Source organism: Elaeis guineensis, chromosome 8, assembly GCF_000442705.2.
Source record: "Elaeis guineensis isolate ETL-2024a chromosome 8, EG11, whole genome shotgun sequence".
NCBI classification, from domain to species: domain Eukaryota; kingdom Viridiplantae; phylum Streptophyta; class Magnoliopsida; order Arecales; family Arecaceae; genus Elaeis; species Elaeis guineensis.
This window is the reverse complement of record NC_026000.2, coordinates 135,641,063-135,651,741: the sequence shown is the minus strand read 5'-3', so window position 1 is coordinate 135,651,741 and position 10,679 is coordinate 135,641,063.

The following is a 10,679-nucleotide window of genomic DNA, read 5'->3' as shown; positions in this document are numbered from 1 at the left end:
TTGGATCCTCCACTGATCTATAAGACTTCTAGAGAGAGAAAATCTATTAAGAGAGAGAAAATTTTAGAGAGAAAAAGTAGAGAGAGAAAGTGGAGAGAGAATTTTCGTATCCTTCAGATGAGGCAATCATGGTCGAGATCATCAGAGATCCTATCAGGATGACTCGATATGAATCAAGTGTTACAAATTTCGAAAAGGATCAGACTGGGATCAAATCTACTGCACGAATTTTGGAGCAATCTCAAATCATCTTATTCTCATCTCAAATTTATTCTAGAGTCTGTGATGCAATCAGAGAGAGAGTAGAAAGATCTTAGAGAGATAAAATCCATAAAGAGAGAGAAAATAGAGAGAGAATCTAGAGAGGAAAAATATAGAGAGAAGGTAGAGAGAGGAAAGAGGAAAGAGAGAGAAAGGAGGGAGAGGAGAGAGAAAAATTTTCTATTTTTTTTTCTATTTTTGTTTTATTTTATTTTATTTTTCTCTTTTTCCTTTTCTTTTTTTCTTTTTCTTTTTCTTTTTCTCTTTTCCTTTTTCTTTTTCTTTTCTTTTCTTTTCTTCTTCTTTTCCCGTTTTCTTCTTCCTTTCCTCTTCCTTGGCTGAACAGTGAGGAACCAGAGGGAAAGAGACTCGATGGCATGAGCTCCGACGAGGGGCGGCGGTGTCTAATCGACGGTGACAGAGCAAAGGGAGGCGACGACGAGGTTCGGCCGGCGAGAATCTTAGAGAAAATCAGAAAAAAAATAGGAGATCCACCCCTTACCTCTTGTTTTTCGATCATTGGTCGGTTGCCGACGGCCAAGACCCATAGGGAAGGAAGAGAGAGAGATGGGGGTCCGATCTCGGGGAGAGACACCATAACCGATGGTGCCGGTGGCCGAAAAGAGAGGAAAAGATCTTGTTCAAAATAGAGAAAACAGGGCATCTATCTTTTGTGGATTTTTCGGCAAATCTGACGGCCGGTGGGGATGCACAGTGCCGTGGAAAGGAGGAGAAGGAAAAGAGGAAGGAGGAGAAGGGTTTACCTCATGCTTCAGCTGCGTCACTGACTTCAATTTTCGGCAAGCATGGGTACAGGAGGCCTCGACTTCAATTGGAGAAAACAAAGAGAAAGGAAAGAGTGAGAGACCGGTGATCATCTTGGGTTGCTGAAGGAGGGAGAGAGGGGTCTTATAGAGTGGAGGAGAGGTCGAATCCCCCTCGGATTCCAACTTCTCCTCCGGTGACTCAGGTGGAAGAAGACTCCCAGCAGGAGTCTTCTTCGTTTCTTTCTTCTTTTTTTTTATTGGATTTGGGCTTTTATATGGGCTTGGTCCAGGGCCCAAATGGGCCGGGGTGTTACAAGAAAAAGGATGGAAATCCATCTGGCCTCGGGGCCTTATCCTCCCCCAAAGGCCAGACGGCACCTCCTGAGCAGACAATGAGCGAGTCGGGGCCTCATTCTCCTGGTCGGATATGCAAGTTACAGGCTGGGCCCCCCGAAGTGGAAAGTTCCCACCAAGTGCCATTGTCCAGCATGATCTGAAGAACTGAAAGATCAGCCCCCTGACGTCCCCATTGTCATCCATCAAAGCACCATCGCTCCCCTACAGCTGTTTGATGCAGTTGGCAGACCTTCGGACCATCATCAATTGATGGAAGAATCTAGTATTCTGGCATCCTCCTTGATCTATTGAATTTTAAATTTTATCTCCACATCGTCTCCTGCTGTCTCAACAAAGAATGATGCACCGAAAGCATGCGATGAAGCTTTCTCAGGTCAGACTCCTGAAGATTGCCCTCTTGATCCTCTCTCATCTGTAGGTCCATAATGTCCACCTCCATCCTCTTGATCCATTTAGACAGATCACCGATCTCAAGACGGTTCCATCGGAGGAGCCTGCTTCTAGCCAGCTCCAGCCTTCGAGTCATCTGATACGTTGCATCCCTATAGACTGGTAGCCTCCATCCCTCATTGATCAGCTCTCATGCCTTAGGATAAAAAATTCAGAACCTCTCGAATCTGAAATGAGCCTTAGGCACACGTGGGCTGTCGGTGGTGATCAAAAGTGGACAATGGTCAGAAACAATCCTTGGCAAATGCTGAACCTAGTGCCCCAAAAAATGTTGGAACCAGTCAATAGTGGCAAGAGCATGGTCAATCATCTTCCAGACTCTGGGCGCCCCCTAATGATTGTTGCATTAGATAAATCTAGATCCAAAATAATCCAGATCAATTAGGCCTGCATCACCAATGAACTGCAAGGTCTTCTCGAGAATTTCAAATTCAAGATAAATCCATCATGCGATGGCAGACATGTAGCGGCATCATTCGCATCTCAACATTTCTTTTGAGAAGAAGCCCATTATTAATTCCCCGAATTCGCTTTCCACTGATGTACTCCAAGCTTCATATTCCGCCACTTTTTTAAGATAATTGCTTGATCTAGCATAGGAACCAAACTAAATCCTAGTCCTCCTGCACACATCCCGTAACCCACTTTATGCTCCTCCTCATCATCTGAAAAGAAAAATAAACAAAATAATGAACAAAAGATACCAAATATCATAACAGAATGTAATAGAAGCCGATTTGGTAATGTTTAGAAAGAAAATACACATCCAATTATCAAATCTTTTAGCAGCTTAAAAATTCACCTTTCAAAAATGCCAGAACAGACTAGTTTCACTTGCATCTCATGGAGAAAATCTTTTTCATGAAATTCTGAGTAAAAGCAACAACAAGTTTATTCCTGCTCTCAATCTTTGCAACTATGGCCATGATCGTACTGATAACACCCAAAAAAGATTAATATCTAAATACTATGGCATGCCATATCACATTCATATTTGTCAGTATTTAGGTTCGATTGTCCAGACCCAAAGAAAAAAGAAAATAAATCTTCTGCGGTACTTAAAAAGTATCGTAAGATACTGTGCATGCTTCGGAGTTATCTATCAAAAGATAGATGACCGCACGTGATAGAAATAGATAAATTTTAGAGATATTTAAATAGTTTAAATAAATATTACATAACCATCTATTTTTTGATGGACATCTCAAAATATGCATACCGTAGAGGATTCTGTTTCAAGAAAAAATTAGTTCCTAACTACAACATATGTCGGAGATCATTCTATTGGAGGTTCAGAATGATACTAGGTCTCAAAAGATAACTAACTTTGAAATCATATGAAATATACTCATTATCAATATGTTTCAATGATTATTTCAATTGGCTAGATTTGAAAAGAGATTAACTCCAGACTATAATATACCGTAAACAAACATGCAAAGTCAGACGAGAGAGTAAACATCATATCCATCTTAAGCAACTGAATTTCTCAAATCATGAAAACAAGATTCGATGTTGCATCATACGCTTTAACTTTGTCCGGTCAAATCAACACATGCTTTGATGCATCAATATTCCGTTCATATCCAAATGAATTGTTTCACACTTGATCCAATATTTTAAACTTCATTTTTATGCGGACCATATACGATATCTAATTTAAACATAAATATGAACATAAATAATTTCCAATTACTCAAATTATTGTCAAACGCGGGTACAAAACTAAACAATATACATTTTAAATCTGTGAACATGGAATGCATGAAAAAACACTAGGATGCAGAGATAATTTATCAATCACGATTGATGGGGTCTAAGAAACTCTTCCCGGCAGAGCTACAACCAACACAGAATAATCAGTTGTTACACTCTCTCTCCTAAGTCCTGGACGCACGGGAGGCCTCACTTGGTAGCAGATTCAGCTGAGGCTCCACCACCAAGAATCCTTCCGGAATAGGGTGGAGACGCTAGATTTGCATTCAAATGGTTCCTTCTCGGAATCGAGTCTAGAACTGGTTCCATCTCTCGAAGCCTAGTATGATCCTTCCTATCCCCTCAATCAAGGAATTTATTTTATTTTATCAGCTTCGGAGCCTGCCTCCGACGAAGGCTCAATATGGGCGTGCGCAAGATACCGGTCTAATGTCCTCCGCCCAGCGAGACAAGGCAAGGGTTTGGGCCCATGTGGAGAGAGCCTGTGAGGCTGTGACAACCTCCAGAGTGAGTTACCCAATACAAAGACAAACCTCCGGAGTGAGAGAGAAGGCGAGAGAGGTGGAGAGAGAGAACAAGGCAGAGGGGAGAGGTCGACCGCCTCTCCTCGGCCGGGAAACAAAGGGGAGCAGTGCTCCGCTTTGTGGCCGATCCGGCGACCATCAGATCCAGCCGCCTCTCAAGTGGTGGAAGGAAGGGGGAGACGGAGGCGGCAGTTCCCGGCGGGGTGGAGTTCACGCGCCCAGTGGAGGACGAGGCGGTGATCTGTGAACATGGAGGGAAGAAATAGGGGAGGGCCGTGCCCTTCCCTCTCCTCGCTAGGGCGGACGGGTGCCATGCCGCCCCTACCGTCCCTCGTGAACGGGGAAAGGGAGGGGGGTCGCGACGTGCGCCGGCGTTGACGAGGGGTGCCGGGTCAGGCCCGCTTAACGGGTCCAGGTCCGGACCCGGTTGCTACATGGAGGTGACGGGGTCGTTGGAGTGGGGCATGGCGCTGATCTCCTCAGGACGACGGCCTGGTGGGACGGAGATCATCTCTTTCCTTGGCAAGGCGTGTGAAGCATGCAACACCAGAGCTTTCAATGTAGCTGTTGGAAACGTCGGATTCTTCAAATCAGGTCTTTCTCTGGAGTTCTTTCAGCATACGTTCTAAGTTGATTTGGAAACGGTAAAAGGGGATTCTGAAAAGTGTTACGGGTTATACCATCTCGACTTTTATCCTCGGAACTTCTCTTTGGATAAATTCGTCGGCCAATGACCCAGGCCTCGTGGTGAATTTCGACTACAAGCATCATTTGGATGTCAGTCTCTTTCTATACCAAGGTGGGCCTCAGCGGTTGCATCATCTGAGTATCCTGCTTTTTCAACACCGAAATGGGCTTTGATGGTGAGCATCATTCATATGTCTTGCTCTCATAGAGAGTCCTCGTCGCTATAGCCCCAACTTGGATCTCTTAGAGTTGGGAGGAAGGGGATGATTCTGTCGGACTTTGTCTTCGAACATCGCCTTTGGCTGGTTGCCGAGGACCTCATCGTGCTACTATGGACCTTATGGCTAGACTCGCACCGACGACTTTAGTGGACGATTTCTGAAGACCTACGGACACTCTGTCGTTATAAGGAGAACGTAGGCTAGCACTATGTCCCTCAAATGATGGCTAGTTACTCTCGACGTTTACAACAAAATATGCACATGATTAAATATCATTAATCACCATTATCCATGACACATCGGGACATGATTCTCCGAAATGGTTACTATAATTGAGATAACGTATCTCTCCTCCCTCTATATATAAGGAAATCACAGAGGATCCTCCGCAAATTTTTTTTTTTTGGTTAGAAACACTACTCTCTTGCTAAAGATTCTCTTTAGATTACATAGGTAATTACGTTAATTTTCGATGCTAATTTTGCATCAAAAAATATTTTTTTAATTATTTTTTTGAAAAAAATATTTTTCAATGCAAAATTAGCATCGGCAATTATATAATTATCAATACAATCAGGAAGCATAGGCAATTAGTCTTATTGCTTAAGCAAAATTAGCATAGGAAATAAGGTATAATTTCTATGCTTATCTTTTTCGTAGCTAATTAGAATAACTGTCGACGCTAACTTTGTATCGATAAATAATTTTTTAAATTAATTTTTATATTTTAAAAAATATTTGTCGATGCTAATTTTGCATAGGCAATAAAGCCTAATTGCCTATGCTTTATTTTTGCATAGGAAATAAGATTAAGTCTCGATGCAAAATTAGCATCGATAAATATTTTTTTAATTAATTTTTTTATTTTGAGATAACATTTGCAGATACTAAATTTACTTCGGCAATGAACCTTATTGCCTGCATAAAAGTAAAGCGTAGGCAATTAGACTTATTGCCTATGCAAAATTATCATCGAAAATATTTTTTAAAATAAAAAATTAATTAAAAAAATATTTATCAATGTAAAGTTAGCGTAGGTAATGACGCTAATTGCCAACGCTTATCACTTACGTAGCTAATTAGTTTTTTAATTAATTTTTTTATAAATAATTTACTGATATAATTTTAAAATTTAAAATCCATCTTAATCATTTATTATCTAAATAATTATCATTAGAGTATCGTTAAAAAAATTTGCCTCGATCCAGTATCCCTATCTACATTGATCAATAAAATTTGATTTCAATGGCCACGAACGACCGCATGATAATATGATAGATAGAGATCATCGATGGGTCCAAAAATTTATAACAATGATCTCGGTGACATTTGTAGCATATTATCAAAATTTTACTTCAATTGGACATCATGATTATAGTTAATTTAGCACAGGATATTTTCGATCGTTAAATAAAAAATGAGTGATCAAAAGGCCAAACGATGTTCGATTAAGATAATTTTTTTGATAATGATCTTTGCTACTACTTTCATCGTTTGTATGGTGGTGATCATAAAATTAAATCGTATATATATGAACGATCCAAAACTATATATCTCTTGATACTCATTCTTAAAGTCCTTAAGTAATAATTATCTTTATAAGATCTGCTTAACGTATATGTTCATACACGTATGGTTTGATTTTACGATCACCATCGTACAAAGGATGAAAGTAGTAGCAAGTCATTTATCTAAAATATCATCTTAATCGAATACCGTTTGACCTTTTGATCACTCATTTTTTATTTAATGATCAAAATTATCCCATGCTAAATTAACCATGATAATGATTTCGATTGAAGTAAATTTTGATAGTGTGCTATAAATATCATCAAGATCATCATTGTAAATTTTTGAATCTATTGATAGTCTTTATCTATCAGATCATTATATGATCGTTTATGATGTTGAATCGAATTTTATTGATCGATGTAGCTAGGGTTATCGAATTGAGACGATCTTTTGTGATGATACTCTAATTATAATTATTTAGATAATGAACGATGTAGATTTTAAACTCTAAAATTATATCGGCTATTTAGATAATGATAAATTATTTATGAAAAATAAAAAATTAAATAAAAAAAAAATTTGTCGACACATATTTGCATAGGAAATAAGCATAATTGTCTATGCTTAAAACTTGCATAGATAATTAGGATAATTTTCTACGCTAAATTAGCATCGACAAAATTTTTATTTTTATTAATATTTTAATTTTAGTAAAATATTTGTAGATGCTAATTTAGCATAGGTAAATATTAAATTTGCCAATGGTGCATTTTGCATAGGTAATATATTATTTCTGAAGTAAAATTTGCATCGGCAAATAGTTGCAAATATACGGCGAACCCATTTCCTCGCATGTTTTCGTCTCCCACCCCCATCCTCCTATTTCCCCCGAACCGTCTCCCTGTCGAACCCACTCCTGTGCCCCCATTTCCTCTCTCCCTCCTCTCCCTCAGCCATCACCACTCTCACCATTGGTCGTTACCACCATTGTTCGTCATCGCCACCATCGGGTATGTTGCCATCGCTGTCGCCACCACCACTGTTGCGACTTTCAAAAGTAAACACTTTTTTTTGTGGCTCCGTGGGGAAGGGAGGAGTGGGGGGGGAGGGTGGGGGCGGGGGGGGTGGGTTGGGGCTGGGGGCGGACTGCTGAGGCCCTAGGGGGAGGGGAGGGGGGGCTAGTCGCATGGAGGCCGGGCGCCGACCGTTTGGGCTCAGGGGGGAGGGGACGGTCGGGGGGAGCGACGAGTTTGGGGGGTTGTGGCATGCGGGGGAAGGAGGAGGGAAAAAAAAGAAAAAATTATTTTTTAAAAATTAATAATTTATTAATAAAAATAAAAATAATAAAAATGATAATAAGTATTTAAAAATAATAATGATAAAGTTGTTAAAATAAAATATTTAAAATAAATTATTTTTATAATTAAAATAATTAAATTTTAAAATAATGATAAAATATTATTTTTAAAAAAATAATTTTAAAAAATGTGATGGGGGCACTAACAGGGGGTGCAGCGTCGGGGCCCGAGGGGGCTAGTCACGTGGAGTCCAAGGGTGAACCACCAAGGCCCGGGGGGAAGGGATGACCATCGGGGCCAGGGAGAGGACCAGTTGACACTGGTATCAGCCCGCGATGAATTGAACATACCATTTCTCGATGATACCTCTGAAAATAGCGATAGAATTGTCTGAAAATACTCCATATCACTGCCTCGCTGAATGCTTGCATTATTGTATTCACCAGTGGGCTCGCTCTGGTAGTAGAAGGCCCTATATGCAAAGTCCCCCAGCCCCTCCCAAAGCATCTAGCTTGATTCAAGTTATTGCTTTCATGGCTGGATTAATAACAGGCACCTCGACAACAAAATCTCTTCCCCTGCCACTGCTGTCCCAATCGGAACCAGCATCTCTCCATGTTGCTTGGGTAGGTTTTAGCTGAGTCGCATCTTCCAATTTGGTGGCATATTTTTGCTGGCTGTTACTCGAATTTATGCGAGTTACTTTGAACAATTAACTAGAGTTTCAACCGTAATATGTATGTAGCATTATACAATTTCATCATAAGAGAGGAGAGGGAGAGGGAGGGTGAGTTATATAGAAGAAACAAACATACTGATATATCAGTGGTTGTGCAAGACACTGTATTCATGCCACAACTTTCTTTCCACAATGTTTACTTCTTTGGGTTTTGGGTTTCAACCTAAAATCTAACCGATTTGCTTCATTAGGTTATGTTTAGTCCCTTTTATTTTTGCACATTATTTTTGCTTGTTATAATTTAATATTTTTGCTTGTTTAGTCCCTGTATTTTATTGTGATTATGATTTAATATTTTAACTAGATTAGCCAAATCCTTAGTGAATTTTTAATACATATGAACTGTTGTTATTGATAAATTTATATTTTATAATTATTTTTAATTTAACTGATTAATTAGGTGTTTATTTTTATAAAATTTGCATTACATAGAACCATAGATCTGAAATCCGGGTGAGATCCAGTCTGAGATCTAGTCAGAATCTGGGTCGGATCCGATCCAGATCTGGGTCAGATCCGATCGTGATTTAATGCAGTATTGATATAACTTAGACTCCCATTCAAGAGCCGATCCCAGAGTCTTCAAAATAGACTCTATGAACGGCTCTTGAATGCACCGATTTGGATAGTTAAAAAATGTGTCAATTTTTTATTGTTGTCATATGTTCTTTGTTCTATTATGAGACATTCCATCGAGTTATTTCATTTATTCTTCGGATACATATTAGATGTGGTTAAAATATGATCCATTATATCGTATATTTGGAGAACTGTAGAAAGATGCTATCAGATTTTCTCGAATATGGAACAAAGAACAAGGTGTGGAAATAATAAAAATGATGCATTTTTGAAAAAGATAGGACTACACCTATTAGGAAGGAGTTGGTGGAGTTAGTATTCATTAATCTTATTATTGTTATTAGAAATGGATAGGATCATGCATTTTTAAAGCCTTTTTTATAACACATACTTTAATGATATATATTTCTCGTGGATAGATGAAAAATATCGATAAGAGTTGGATGAATGCTCGCTTTATCATTTTACCTGAATAAGGAATTGGAAGCACATCTCCTCTAATTAGGAAGATGATGTGCTTCGTACTCTATTAATTTCAGACGGAACAGAATATAGCTGACTTGGGACAGTACAGTACTGATATTGGAAGCACATCTCCTTTGATTAGGGATGATGTGCAACCTGATAATTTGATGTTAGTGACTTAAATCTAAATGTGTTGGAGGATGATGATGACAATGATGACAACTTCATAAATGATGGCAAGGAAGATTATATATTGATGGATTATGATGATGAAGATGTTGATAATTCACCTGATGAAGATACAGACATTAAATAATAATATATAATATTTAAAAAAAACTTATATATCTTATATTTCATATATCATTTAGAATCAATATAATTTTTATCTATATTATACTGTCTCTAATATATTATTTGATATAGGTATGGCATCAGGTGGATGACTGTGCAGGATGGGCCCATGCAGAGATGAGGCAGCCACATCATCTCTGTAATGACATATTGATTTTATATATTATTATTTTTATATTTAATTATTTTAATTTTTTTATCATGTATAAATAACTGATTTTAAGCTATGCCACCAGGAGACCATCTTACAGGAGAGGGCCACATGAAGATATCGATGCATCTCCATCTCAGTAGTAGTCGGGTCATCAGAGGTAGACACATTATCTTCTACCATGATAGATTGATTTTATGTATTATAATTTTTTATATTTAATTTATTTAATTTTTAATCATATATAAATAACTAATTTTATGCTATGCGATCAGGAGGATCATCCGAGGGAGAGATCGACATGGAGATGTCGGTACCTCATCTCCAAACTATCTATCGAGACAGGCATATCATCTCTGCCATGATAGATTGATTTTATATATTATAATTTTTTTATATTTAATTTATTTTAATTTTTTATCATATATAAATAATATTTTAACTTTTATTTTATGCAGCTGATACTATCATTAGATGGACTCGTGAAACCATCAGACATGAGAAGCTTGAGGAGTGGAGGAAGGCACATCCCAGGGAGAGGATGAGGATTGTTATCCCATCGGGATATATCATACCAGTTCAGCATCACATTAGGGAT